This window comes from Stenella coeruleoalba, assembly GCF_951394435.1.
Source record: "Stenella coeruleoalba genome assembly, chromosome: 12".
In the NCBI taxonomy this organism is placed as follows: domain Eukaryota; kingdom Metazoa; phylum Chordata; class Mammalia; order Artiodactyla; family Delphinidae; genus Stenella; species Stenella coeruleoalba.
In genome coordinates this window covers 54,918,862-54,934,562 of record NC_137158.1, presented here as the reverse complement: position 1 = coordinate 54,934,562, position 15,701 = coordinate 54,918,862, and the positions used below count along the sequence as shown (strand labels likewise).

Sequence of the window (15,701 nt, the reverse complement as noted above, 5' to 3'; positions counted from 1 at the left end):
AATTTAAGAGTCAGATCCAGTCAGAGAAGAAAAGAACAGATATTTGCACACAGTAATTTAATATAGGAAACTGGTTAAACAAGTACTGAAAGATTTTTTTTCTTAAGACACTAAAGTAACACAGGTAATAACTACAGGAGATTACAGTAACCTAGAATCTTGGAGGAGGTGCCCATAGGCTGGGATCCACACCTGATTGCTGCCAGTTCCTCTCAGAGGGTGCAGCAAGACTGATTCTGGGAGCACCCAAAGAAGCTGGAAACTAATACCTCCTGCCACTCCAGGGTGAAAGGTCAGTGCTGGGGTGATGCTGAAGGAACAGAAAGCAGACAGGAAGAAGCAAGTTCCTCCTCCCTCCCACAGGGTCTTCCTCTAGCACCCCCAAGGAGCCAGATGGCTAAGAATTGTCATTTGTAGATTCCCAGCCCCAGCATCACAAAGTGGAATATAAAATGGAATCTGGAAGGTAAAAAAATAGATTAATAACCAGCACAGGTGAGAGGTTAAGTAATGATTTAATGCCTTTTCCCTCTTGGGTAACATACATTCTAACTGCTTTACCTCAAACAGCAATATAAATACTGTCAGATTTGGGCAAGGCTAGAAGAGACATAAATATATTCTGAGTGCTGAAGGAAGTTTTTGAACTTTAAATATGAAGTGGCTTCATTCTCTGTCTAAGCAGTCGTTCTTAATTTCACTGCACATTGGAATCACCTGAGATTAGAAACAGCAGCAATCACTGAAGCTGGAGAGGTAGGTTTGGTGGTGGGACTGGTAGGGAGAGGAAGCTCTGTGCCGTGAAGGCTCCCCAACTGCAGCATAGAAAAAGCTGATGCCCTCGGTAAGAGTGGTCAGAAGGTAGATGTTTAGACCACGTTATTACAGCTCCATAGTGATTTAGGGAGCAAAGTATATGGAAAAAAACACACACAAAGTAAGAAATGCTTGACAATAGGAGATAGGTTGACACACAAAACTTTTGGAGAAAAACCAAAACTTTAAGCAAAAGGAATGGAAAGTAAAATAATACAGTATAAAAATCAGTGCCAAGTGTGACTTGCTATGCAGTATGATGACATTTAGGCCACAGTAGACTTGGTTCTTCACAGAGTTGCTATTTATCAAACCTGTTCAGCTGTGTGCCTTCTAGAACTACTGTTGCACAGCTGACAGAAAATACTCTGCAGAATAACAGAGAAAACATTTATCGAATGAATGAATTTACTGAATATCTACTTTTAGGTATTGAATTAGACGTTAGAAAAAAACAAAGATGATAAGACATGGCTCCCAGTGGATGAGGCAGAGAGGACGTTAATGGCAACATACGTATGTTGCGTAGTATGAAGGGAAGAAAAGTCAGGGTACACAGGAAATTCCTGCTATGGTACAGGCACTGTTTTAGCCTCAGCAATAACACACAGGCCCTGTCCTCAAAGAGTTCACAGTCCAAAATATCTGGTCATGCAAAAAAACCCTAATGTTGGGACTTCCCTGGAGGCGCACTGGTTAAGAATTTGCCTGCCAATGCAAGGGACACAGGTTCAGTCTGTGGTCCGGGAAGATCCCACATGCCATGGAGCAGCTAAGCCCATGCACCACAACTACCGAAGCCTGCGCGCCTAGAGCCCATGCTCCACAACAAGAGAAGCCACCGCAATGAGAAGCCTGTGCACTGCAATGAAGAGTAGCCCCCACTTACCGCAACTAGAGAAGCCTGTGCACAGCAATGAAGATCCAATGCAGCCAAATTAATTAATTAATCAATTTAAAAAGAAAAACCTAATGTCAACTGGCACATACAGTTAAACATGGTGTCTCATGACCAAATCATCACACAAATTGGTACCCCGATAGAGAATGTCCCTAGCACCAATATTCTACTTTTTCCTGGGAGTTTCCACTAGGATTCTGGATGGTTCAGATGTTAACAGAATCCCTTTTGGGTGACCTCTATATTCTAGCCTGCAATCAGCTCAGAGCACTTCATTCTGTGCCTAGCCTGCAATCAGCTCAGAGCACTTCATTCTGTGCCTAGGTAAGCTTGTCTAGAGCAGTTAATTCAAACTTCTATTGGCTTAGACCCACATTAAGAAATACATCTTCGATTCACAGAAAGATAGACAAAATGAAAAGGCAGAGGGCTAGCTACGAGATGAAGGAACAAGATAAAACCCCAGAAAAACAACAAAATGAAGTGGAGATAGGCAACCTTCCAGAAAAAGAATTCAGAATAATGACCCTGAAGATGATCCAGGACATCAGAAAAAGAATGGAGGCAAAGATCGAAAAGATGCAAGAAATGTTTAACAAAGACCTAGAAGAATTAAAGAACAAACAAACACAGATGAACAATACAATAACTGAAATGAAAAATACACTAGAAGGAAGTAATAGCAGAATAAATGAGGCAGAAGAACGGATAAGTGATCTGGAAGACTGAATGGTGGAATTCACTGCCAAGGAAAAGAATAAAGAAAAAAGAATGAAAAGAAATGAAGACAGCCTAAGAGACCTCTGCCTCTGGGACAACATTAAACACAACACTCACATTATAGGGGACCCAGAAAGAGAAGAGAGAGATAAAGGACCCGAGAAAATATTTGAAGAGTTTATAGTCAAAAACTTCCATAACATGGGAAAGGAAATAGCCACCCAAGTCCAGGAATCACAGAGAGTCCCAGGCAGGATAAACGCAAGGAGAAACATGCCGAGATACATAGTAATCAAATTGACAAAAATTAAAGACAAAGAAAAATTATTGAAAGCAACAAGGGAAAAAATACAATAACATACAAGGGAACTCCGATAAGGTTAACAGTTGATTTCTCAGCAGAAACTCTACAAGCCAGAAGGTAGCGGCACAATATGTTTAAAGTGATGAAAGGGAAGAACCTACAACCAACATTACTCTACCCGGCAAGGGCCTCATTCAGATTCCATGGAAAAATCAAAAGCTTTAGAGACAAGCAAAAGCTAAGAGAATTCAGCACCACCAAACCAGCTCTACAACAAATGCTAAAGGAACTTCTCTAAGTGGGAAACACAAGAGAAGAAAAGGACATACAGAAACAAACCCATAACAGTTAAGAAAATGTTAATAGGAGCATACATATGGATAATTACCTTAAAAGTGAACGGATTAAATGCACCAACCAAAAGACACATGCTTGCTGAATGGATACAAAAACAAAACCCGTATGTATGCTGTCTACAAGAGACCCACTTCAGACCTAGGGAAACATACAGACTTAAAGTGAGGAGATGGAAAAAGATATTCCATGCAAATGGAAATCAAAAGAAAGCTGGAGTAGCAATACAAATATCAGATAAAATTGACTTTAAACTAAAGAATGTTATAAGAGACAAGGAAGGACACTACATAATGATCAAGGGATCAATCCAAGAAGAAGATATAACAATTATAAATATATATGCACCCAATACAGGAGCACCTCAATACATAAGGCAAATGCTAACAGCTATAAAAGAGGAAATCAACAGTAACACAATAATAGTGGGGGACTTTGTAACACCTCACTTACACCAATAGACAGATAATCCAGAGAGAAAATTAATAAGGAAACACAAGCTGTAAATGACACACTAAACCAGACAGATTTAATTGATATTTATAGGACATTCCATCCACAAACAGCAGATTACACTTTCTTCTCAAGTGCACACGGAACATTCTCCTGGATAGATCACATCTTAGGTCACAGATCAAGCCTTAGTAAAATTAAGAAAATTGAAATCGTATCAAGCATCTTTTCCGACCACAACACTATGAGATTAGAAATCAATTACAGAGAAAAAAAACACAAAAAACACAAACACATGAAGGCTAAACAATACGTTACTAAATAACCAAGAGATCACTGAAGAAATCAAAAAATACCTGGAGACAACTTACAACAAAAACATGACGATCCAAAACTTATGGGATGCAGCAAAAGCAGTTCTAAGAGGGAAGTTTATAGCAATACAAGCCTACCTCAAGAAACAAGAAAAATCACAAATAAACAATCTAACCTTACACCTAAAGGAACTAGAGAAAGAAGAACAAACAAAATCCAAAGTCAGAAGGAAAGAAGCCACAAATATCACAGCAGAAATAAATGAAATACAAACAAAGAAAACAATAGCAAAGATCAGTAAAACTAAAAGCTGGTTCTTTGAGAAGATAACCAACGTTGATAGACCTTTAGCAAGACACATCAAGAAAAAGAGGGAGAGGACTCAAATCAATAAAATCAGAAATGAAAAAAGGAGAAGTTACAATGGACACCGCAGAAATACAAAGCATTATAAGAGACTACTACAAGCAACTCTATGCCAATAAAATGGACAACCTGGAAGAAATGGACAAATTATTAGAAAGATATAACTTTCCAAGACCGAACCAGGAAGAATTAAAAAATATGAACAGACCAATCACAAGTAATGAAATTGAAACTGTGATTAAAAATCTTCCAACAAAAAAAAGTCCAGGACCAGATGGTTTCACAGGTGAATTCTAAACAACATTTTGAGAAGCGCTAACACCCATCCTTCTCAAACTCTTCCAAAAAATTGCAGAGGAAGAAACACTCCCAAACTCATTCTATGAGGCCACCATCACCCTGATACCAAAACCAGACAAAGATACTACAAAAAAAGAAAATTACAGACCAATATCACTGATGAATATAGATGCAAAAATCCTCAACAAAATACTAGCAAACAGAATCTGACAACACATTAAAAGGATCATATACCATGATCAAGTGGGATTTATCCCAGGGATTCAAGGATTCTTCAATATATGCAAATCAATCAATGTGATATACCATATTAACAAATTGAAGAATAAAAAACATATGATCATGTCAATAGATGCAGAAAATGCTTTTGACAAAATTCAACACCCATTTATGATAAAAACTCTCCAGAAATTGGGCATAGAGGGAACCTATCTCAACATTATAAAGGCCATATATGACAAACCCACAGCAAGCATCATTCTCAATGGTGAAAAAGTGAAAGTATTTCCTCTAAGATCAGGAACAAGACAAGAATGTCCATTCTCACCCCTATTATTCAACATAGTTTTGGAAGTCCTAGCCATGGCAATCAGAGAAGAAAAAGAAATAAAAGGAATACCAATTGGAAAAGAAGAAGTAAAACTGTCACTCTTTTCAGATGACATGATACTATACATAGAGAATCCTAAGAGGCCACCAGAAAACTACTAGAGCTAATCAATGAATTTGGTAAATTTGCAAGACACAAAATGCACAGAAATCTCTTGCATTCCTATACACTAACAACGAAAGATCAGAAACAGAAATTAAGGAAACAATCCCATCCACCATTGCAAGAAAAAGGATAAAATACCCAGATATAAACCTACCTAAGTAGGTAAGACCTGTACTCAGAAAACTATAAGACACTGATGAAAGAAATCAAAGATGACACAAACGGATGGAGAGATATACCATGTTCTTGGATTGGAAGAATCAATATTGTGAAAATGCCTATACTACCCAAAGGAATCTACAGAGTCAATGTAATCCCTGTCAAATTACCAGTGGCATTTTTTACAGAACTAGAACAAGAAATCTTAAAATTTATATAGAGACACCAAAGACCCCGAATAGACAAAGCAGTCTTGAGGGAAAAAAACGGAGCTGGAGGAGTCCGATTCTCTGACTTCAGACTATACTGCAAAGCTACAGTAATCAAGACAATATGGTACCGGCACAAAAAAATATAGATCAGTGGAACAGGATAGAAAGCCCAGAGATAAACCCACATACCTATGGTCAACTAATCTATGACAAAGGAGACAAGAACATACAATGGAGAAAAGACAGTCTCTTCAGTAAGTGGTGCTGGGAAAACTGGACAGCTACATGTAAAAGAATGAAATTAGAACACTCCCTAACACCATACACAAAAATAAACTCCAAATGGATCAGAGACCTAAATGTAAGACCAGACACTATAAAAGTCTTAGAGGAAAACATAGGAAGAACACTCTTTGACATAAATCACAGCAAGATCTTTTTTGATCCACCTTGTACAGTAATGGAAAAAAAAATAAACAAATGGGACCTAATGAATCTTAAAAGCTTTTGCAAAGCAAAGGAAACTACAAACAAGACGAAAAGACAACCCTCAGAATGGGAGAAAATATTTGCAGATGAATCAATGGACAAAGGATTAATCTCCAAAATATATGAACAGTTCATGCAGCTCAATATTAAAAAAACAAGCAACCCAATCAAAAAATGGGCAGAAGGCCTAAATAGACATTTCTCCAAAAAAGATACAGATAGCCAACAAACACACGAAAGGATGCTCAACATCACTAATCATTAGAGAAATGCAAATGAAAACTACAGTGAGGTATTACCTCACACTGGTCAGAATGGCCATCATGAAAAAATCTACAAACAATAAATGCTGGAGAGGGTGTGGAGAAAAGGGAACCCTCTTTCACTGTTGGTGGGAATGTAAATCAATACAGCCACTATGGAGAACAGTATGGAAGTTCCTTAAAAAACTAAAAATAGAATTACCATATGACCCAGCAATCCCAGTACTGGGCATATACCCAGAGAAAACCATAATTCAAAAAGACACATGCACCCCGATGTTCATTGCAGCACTATTTACAATAGCCACGTCACAGAAGCAACCTAAATGCCCATTGACAGATGAATGGATAAAGAAGATGTGGTACACATATACAATGGAATATTACTCAGACATAAAAAGGAACGAAATTGGATCATTTGTAGAGATGTGGATGGATCTAGAGGCTGTCATACAGAGTGAATTAAGTCAGATAGAGAAAAACAAATATTTTATATTAACGCATATATGTGGAACCTAGAAAAATGGTACAGATGAACCGGTTTGCAGGGCAGAGATAGAGACACAGATGTAGAGAACAAACGTATGGACACCAAGGGGGGACAGTGGCGGGGGGCGGGGCGGTGGTGGGATGAATTGGGAGATTGGGATTGACATGTATACACTAATATGTATAAAATGTATAACTAATAAGAACCTGCTCTATAAAAAAATTAAATTAAATTAAAAAATTTTAAAGAAAAGAAATACATTTTCATCAAGACAGTACATATATATGTGTGTTTATATAAAAAGCTGAGACAAATTTCATAAAACAACACATCATCATGGCATGAAAGATACTCCAACTTTTTTCTTTTCTATTCTATTTTAAAATAGTTTTCAATGGACTAGTCTTTCCCCCCCCCCCCAGATATTTAGTCAGCTCCTTGGGGAGTTGTTTTAAAATTCAAATGGGTGAGGGAAAAATGCTTTTGGAAACTCATACTATTGTTGAATCTATTTATTAAAGGAACACAAAGAGGCTGGGGCAAAGGATTGTTTCCCTACACTTGATGTAAGCTGAGAAAAGTACAGTATTACTGCTGGTGAGAAAGGTGAACCAGATCAGGAACCTACCCCATTGCCTCAACCACTTATGTAAATCCAGGCAACTTAAAAATTATTGATAAATAGCAATGTAACTGTTCCTCAACTAAACTAGCCTCATATGTTGGTCTTTGATTTATAAATAGGAAAACCATGCAATTTATCTTTGAAATAAAGACACCAAAAGTGAAAGAGGGCCCTATTAATAAATCAGAACTGCTGGGCAAACAGAGATATACAGTTACTCTAGAGGAGGTCAAAATACTATAGCTTGCTTCAGATGCATATGGAGGCAACATCAGACCCCCAAAAGCCACTTTGTTTATACTTTAGTTATAGTACTTAGCACATTGTATGGTGGTTGTTTAAATGCCTAACTTCCCAAACGGAATGGGAGTTCTTCAAGGACAGAGGGGGGGTTTCACCTCTGTTTCCAGCTACAAGCCTACTGCCGTATGTTCAATAAGTGTATATTGAATGGATTTGATAGTCTAGAAATGCATAGCCTACTTCAGTAATAGGTTATCGGGCTATAGCAGACATAGAAAACCAGAAGATATGAGGAAATACTGATTCAAGGGGACTCAGTTTCTTTCCCTTACAACGGAGGAGGACATTAAACCTCCGGTTTAGTGAAAAATCACAGTAAAAGCCAGAGGCTGAAAGACAGACAATGAAATAAAGGAAAGTAGGCAGCTAAAAATCAGTAAAGGATTTGTGGTAGAAATGGCAGATGAGAGAATGCCAAGAAATAGAGTCTAGACGTAGTTGCCAGCAGCCAAGCAGAAATTGAGGGTAATTAATAAAGTCCACGTTTTTAGACAACCAATTATGTACCCAGTGATTGTTATTACTACAACAAATGATCGTTGCAGATAGCAAGGCCAAGCTATCTGTAACTTATCCCACAGCTAAAATACCCTGGAGGAACTCTTGGCTGGCACTTAGCCAAGCTGTGTCAGTTGAGGGAAACTCCATATCTCCACTCTGTCAGAATGGAACAGGCTGTTTGAGGCGAAACAGTATTCAAGTAGAAAGCCCTTGAAAAAAAAGAAAAGACAGAAAGAATTTATAGATCCAAAGACGCAAGTTGATGTAACCACAGGAATTATTTCACAGATCTGGAGAGGCTGAACCACTCCTGCCATCTTTAGTAGACCTCAGTAAAGGGTTGCTGACTGACTTATCAGTTTAGTCAAGCTCAGTTCTAGGGTCCAGAGATGTACATCCCTCTACAAATAGCTCAGTTCTCCAATAAGCAGGTGGTGGCACAAGTTCACTAACCAAGGAGGGATGGGAGGAATAGTTAACACCAGGTAAATAGTAGTTCTCATGACACAGCAAATCCCCCTGCAGAACGTAGCCCAGTTTGAGCTTTTAATTCTGGATTTAGAGCAAGTCTGGTATATATGCCATCTTTTGTGCCTTCTCAGTTTAGCATTCAAAAGCTTGAAGGAACATAAAATGGAATGGGAAGAAACTAAGAACCATCATTCACTGACAACTTACCCTGTGCCAAGCACCAGGCACCGTCTTCTATCATACCATTGAAGATTCAGAGCCACACTAGAAATTAGCACTCATTATCATTAATCTATATACAGAGAGCCAAGAGGCAGAGAAGCTACTTGCTGAAGATTTCACAGACTAAGTAAGTTGCCATACCAGGTCTCTGAACCTGGGTTGTTTTGGCCTCAAAACTCCATTTGAAATTTCCCCAAAGTTATAATAGGCAGGTGAAAAGGGAAGCCCAACTCACTCCATTGAGAAGATGCACCCTACAAACCCAGACGGCAAATTCCCTGTGTCAGCTGCAGAAATAACACGTGAAACTTGCAGTTTATTATTTCTGTCTTACTCTTAAAGTAACTGGCCACAGCAGTTGGAAATAAACAGGAGGTGACGGGGTCCTGGGAAAGTGAGCAATCATGTGATTAGCAAAGTTAATATTGTGCAGTTTCCATAAATAACATGCAGTTTACTTTTGTCATTAAGAGACATTTAGTATTAAAAAGTGTAGGGGGTGTCTGAGGTAGGAAAGAGATGGTCTGACACACATGTTAAAGGGAAAAAAAAACTTATTCTAAGAAATTTTATCTTTATTTTTGAATGACATTTAAAAAAAACCCTCAGGGTTTCCCTCCCAGTTTGAGGACTGGATTATTTGCTGCATTGGTTATGCAAAGAGCAGAGTAAGACTTCCACCTGAAAATCTGCCACAGAGAGGGCAGCTTGTTATTATTATCCAAGACAGGGAGTCTCCTCATCAAGACTCCTCCCCATGGGGTCTGAGCTGTGGCAGAGGAGGATTAAAGTGTTAGGTCATGCAGTCTCCATGGTCCCTTCCCAGGGTTCTTGGAAATGGCTGCAAACTATCCCTAAGCTCTATATTTAAGTCTTCTCACACTTGCTTCATTCTTAACTGGCTGGATCAGACTCATTTTCTCCTTACCTACCTTTTCTGGGAATGCATTATTCAATATTTCTGTTTTGGAAGTATTATCTTTTTCCATTTTGTGGCTTTGCTATCTAGTTTCAAGCATAAATTCGCTAAGCAGAGTTGACATTTAATTCCAGGGTCTTGTCCAGGGAACTACAGACTTGCAATAAATGTTAAATCATGATGACAACAACACTAGATTCAAATAGCAGTGTGATCACAATGAAACACTTCTTTTTCCCAATTCATGAGCCCTGCAAAGCTTTGCCCCCAAAAATGCTTTATATACACACACGCATGTGTTTCTATGGGTTTCCATTGTCCCTTTTTATGTTTATACAACTCTCTAGGAACATTGCTTAAATTAAACGAATAGGAAATGTCATGGGAGAAGAAAGGGATTTTTAAAAAGGAAGCTGAAAGGGAACAGAATTACAGAGGCAAGAATGGGCATTTTTTTTTAAAAGCAATCATTTACTTTTTTTTAATACATCTTTATTGGAGTATAATTGCTTCACAATGTTGTGTTAGTTTCTGCTGTACAACACAGAGAATCGGCCATATGCATACATATATCCCCATATCTCCTCCCTCTTGAGCCTCCCTTCCACCCTCCCTATCCCACCCTTCTAGGTCGTCACAAAGCCCAGAGCTGATCTCCCTGTGCTATGCGGCTGCTTCCCACTAGCTATCTATTTTACACTTGGTAGTGTATATATGTCCATGCCACTCTCTCACTTCCAGCTTCCCCTCCCCCCCCACCCGTGTCCTCAAGTCCATTCTCTATGTCTACATCTTACCCAAATTTTTTTAAAGCAATTATTTTCTAAAATAATTTTATTCTGACAGTTCTTTAACAATACATATTTCATTGAGCATTCTGGTTTTCTCCTTCTACTGTCACCCAACTCAAATGTATGGAAAGAAAACTATGTTTCTCAGTCTTAAGGTATTTCTTGGAAGGGTATGGAGACCAGACCAAATCATGCTATGTGTTTCTCAGCTCCAACACATTGCGCAACTGATATGTGATTGAAGGATAACCTTGAAAGAGAGAAATTTTCATAAAATGCAAAAAAACCCTACCCCACCCAATAACAGTGCAACCCTAAGGTGAGTGTAGCTTGGTTGAGGTGAATACAACTGCTCACACTGATTGCCTAAATGCTGATTATGTGCCTCAGATCTTTAACAGCATAAGCCATCACACTTGGTCCACAGACCCTGTGCCCTGCCTCTCCACCAGCTGAAATTCTCTGTTTCTGTTCCTCAATCTCTAAGACCAGACCAGACTTTAGGCTAAAAATTTCACTAGTTCTCTAGCCTCTCTGTCAGGAGTCTCCTTCAAGTGCTACTTAGTACCAGCCCAGACTTGGTTTGTAGCCCAGTTCTACAGTCTTCTGATTTGTTTCCCTGGGCTGGAGTACCAGTCTGTGTGTCTGCTTAATGCCCCAAGCCCTTGACAGTTGGGTCCTCACCTGCCTTTCCTTTTCTAATTTTATTCTCTATCTGTGCCACCCCCACTTACACACCTTCCCCATTTCCCCATGACACATACAAGCACGCACACACACACACACACACACACACACACACACACACACACACACACGGGCTGCTGGTAGACCCACCTGCCTGCTGTCTGGACACCTCCATCGTTTAATATAATCCCCAAATGTTCACAAGTAGCACTATCCCTTAGTGCCTTCCAGGAGATGATGTTCTGCCAAACTGAGCTTCCTCCATTTCAAGGCAGGTTGCAGTTTCAGATGTCAGCCCTTCAGACTTGGCCTAATCTTGCTGCAATGAATTGGGCCTTCAGACTAGAGAGGAAGGCATCTATTTCCTTGTCCAACAACAGCTCAGAGCTATCTGATCACACATCCTTATTCTCACCCCAAGAGCAATTGCTCTAGAAATTACTCTACTCACCCATAATCTGAATCTATGGTAAAAATCATATTTTTTTAACATAGAAATATTTTGATATTTCATGTATCTATTAAAGATTCACCAAATACCAAGACACTTCCTTAAGTACCAACAGAAGCACAACCTGAGATTCTGGTGTCAGGGGTGGGATTTAGGTTAATTCTCCCTAAAGGAACATCTCAGCTGAATCACCACTTTTCGCAGCGTGTTCCTGAGACTTAGAGATCGGGAAACTAGATTTTTCAGAATATTCAAAGTTGCTCGGGTAATGGACCTTCTTTGAAACAAATTCCCAGAAACCAGCATCTAACTCAAATTTTAACTTTAATTCATTGAAAAATTGCAAGTTTACACTAAAGAAACCTGTTAATACCAGCAATAATGGGACAAATTAGTATCATGTGCCTCCTGACACGATGCACTGAGAAGAACACAACTTTGCTTCAGTGTTATTCCCCCCAAAGTGTGTAACTTCAATCCGATCATGAGGAAACATCAGACAAACTCAAGTTGAAAGACAGTTCACAAAACAGCTGACCTGAACTCCTTTTTAAAATGTTAAAATGGAAAAAGACAAAGAAACTGTTCCTGACTTAAAGGGACATGACAACTAAATGCATCATGTGATCCTAGATTGGTGCCGGAACACACCCTCCCAAAATATTTTCATTGGTACAACTGGTGAAATATAAATAAAATCTATAGATTAGACATTAGCATTGAATCAGTGTTAATTTTCAGAAGATAACCATTATAATGTGGTTATGTAAGAGAATTTACTTATTCTTAAAAAAATGTACACCAAAGTATTTAGGGGTATAGGGCCATTGTGTATGTAACTTATTCCCAAATGGCTCATAAAATAATATTAAGTATCTAAAGAAAGAGAAAATGATAAAAACAAATGTAAAATATTAATATTTGAGGGAGACTGAGTAAAGGAGTATGAAGCTCTCTGTACTTTATAACTTTTTTGAGTCTAAAATTATTTCAAAATAAAAAAGTACTAAAAAATATGTAATCCTATATAGCATAAGTTTGTCCTCTTCTAGTGATCAGAATGTGTGAATGACCCATCCACATCACTGCCCATTAACAAGGCACCTGAGAAGACAATTCAGTTCAACAAGAGCCAATTGTGTGACTAAGATTCCCTCAGTTCCACTCTTGGTAAAACTCCATGTTATTCCTCTTTCCACATTTAACATTCTTTCTTCACATCTTCCTCCCATCTTCTCTGTTACACTCATGCTTTCTAAGGCATTGCATTCAATGAACTATAGTGTCAGAGATGGAGTGCAATGCAGTGGATAAGAGAAGGATGTTAGGATGCAATTTCTGGCTCTTCTGTTTACAGCAGTGTGTCCCAGGAAAACGATTTTTTTTTCATCTCTAAAATGAAGGTGATACTAGTTCTTACCTCATGATACTAGTTCTTACCTTATTTATGATGATTAAGTAAGATTAAAATGTAAGATGCCTGCCATACAGTAAGTATTCTACAAATGTTACCTATTTGTCTTATTAGGTTAAATATATTGAGGACCTTAAAGAAAAATAAAATTTGACTCTAATAAATAAATAATTGGCGCTATCCATAATGTGTTCACATTGTTAGGACACTAGGGGCTAGAACTCAGAAGGGAATATGAATTCAAGCAACTACATAGCCATGACTGAATTAAGAAATGCCCCGAATCCAAAATAATAGAAGACATGAGCATAAATAAGCAAACTAATTCCATTATAGAGCTGTGACAAATCTAAAACAAAGTAGAAATTACAGGCAACAGCTTAAGGAAAAATGAAACCAAAAAATAGTACTTTGCCTCCCAGGGGGAGGCTTTAAAAAGATAGGGAAGAATATTTGATTATAAGACAAAAACATGTGTAACTTTCTCATTTCCTGCTCACGAGATGCTCTGGCTGCCATTATTTAAGCTGTTCTGAGGATATATAATAAGAGACTAAGCAGATATAAATGTTCAGCTGGACGATTCTTTATGGCTCCTTGGCACCCCGTGCCAAACATTAATAAGGTTTACGAGAAGCCAGTGAACACTGTAAATTGCTCTGCTTCTAATCTGAATCATGCTGCAGACTTCATTTGTTTCCTACATGCTGATCTGACAATGAGAGATAAATCTGATAAAGTTCTCTGACTTGGAAAGAGATTTGTTTTCTGTCCAGGGAATATATCTCTATGAGGAAAAGGTTATTGGGCATGGAGCCATGGGCAATAATATGTGTACCTGAACGCCCCTTTGATATTGAGTGTTGTCACACAGGATACTTTGCTCAGCCTTTTTAAATGGTCTTGAAGGAATGTTTCTGTGCAACTACCTCAGCTGCAAACCTGCCTGCAGTGAAGTGATTTAGGGCTGAAATGTTATTAGGTAAGCCATATCTGACCAGCAAAGGCTGGGCGGCCATCACTTTAGATCCACTGTCACCCCAAACTCTACTGCTTATTTATGTTTTTAATATTTAGGGGGTAAATATTTCCAAGACACATATTCCAGTTCATACCTTGTCAGGGTATCCTGCAAGCAGGTCAAAGAAAAGGCAACTAACTGGCTTCACCTTGATTTTCAAGTAGTATTTCAGACAGTTTTGCATTCTTGACCCTAAATAATATTCTTCCTTAAATAGTAGTGTGTTATATTATAATTGCGTGTAGGCAAAGTCATAACTGACAACTACCGGGAAAAAAATTTCCATGGGAAAAAAGAGATACCAGATCCTTTCTATAGAGCACTATATTCTCATTCTTTCTCAAAAGCCTGGAATCACAAAAGCTGTATTTCAGAATAACAAGAAATCAAAGTGACACTCGCCATCCAAAATGGTGAGGTTCTTCAAATGAGTATCAGAGATACTCTTTTCTTTTAATGCAAGGATCTCAAAATATGCCCTGAAAAGCTAAATAAATGGTTAAATTAAAACTGAAACAAATTTTACATAGGACAATAGTTACACTGCCACAAAAGAATCTGAATTTCAACACAAAAGTAAAAACTATAGCAAGTACTGATGTATACACCAATACTACTAATAATAATTAAAAATAAGTCATAGCCCACATTTACTGAATATTTACTATATACGAGCACTGGGCTAAGCACTTGACATAGATGATCTGTTTGAATCCCTGCTTCTACCCTAAGAGATAAGTACAATTATGACCCCCACCATGCTATACAATTATGACACCCCCCACCCAATTCAAAAGATAGAGAGAGCTTAGCAGAGGGAATGTTCCACCCAAGATCACAGTGATTTTAAGATGTATGCCCAGGTCTCACTCCAAAGCTCAAGTTCAGCCACTCTGCCATACCACTTCTATCTTCTAATTCTGTCCTGTTTCTCCAGCAGCAAAACTCTTTCCAGGACTGTGAGTACTAGTGATGCCGTAAAGCTAGCAATTTCTTAGAAGACCCATCTGGAGCTCTAGTGAGGAAGAACACTAAGATATAAAGATTCCAACTGGACTGGGAATGGACACAGGGAAATTCGAACATCCCAATGATGGCAAGTAGCCCATCTGTTGGAAATTCAACAAATATGTATCAAATACCTACTGTGTGTCTGGCACTGTTCCAGGCACTTGAATTTATGGAGGCAACACACCTTTGGATTCTCTGTGTTCATTCAATGCTTTTATTATTGAATGCTTTTATTATTATTTAGTATCAGGTTCTATACTAAAAGCCAAGGTTTCCAAGTTAAATAAGACACAGCCCCTAGTTTCCAAGACCTGATAATCCAGTGAAAAACCAACAGACAAAAACCAGGAGTGCTTTGTTCTTTACTACTATTGTGCTTTCCTCTAAAAAATGAGAGTTAACCACCCACATTCAAGATAGCACATCAA

At 38.3% G+C, this 15,701-nt stretch overlaps 1 long non-coding RNA gene across 1 annotated transcript in view; it reads right to left on the bottom strand.

Annotated features, from left to right (window-relative positions):
- The window catches only part of LOC307195095, an 82,757-nt gene that overhangs the window by 18,956 nt on the left and 48,100 nt on the right, over positions 1–15,701 (bottom strand). The window lies entirely within an intron of this gene.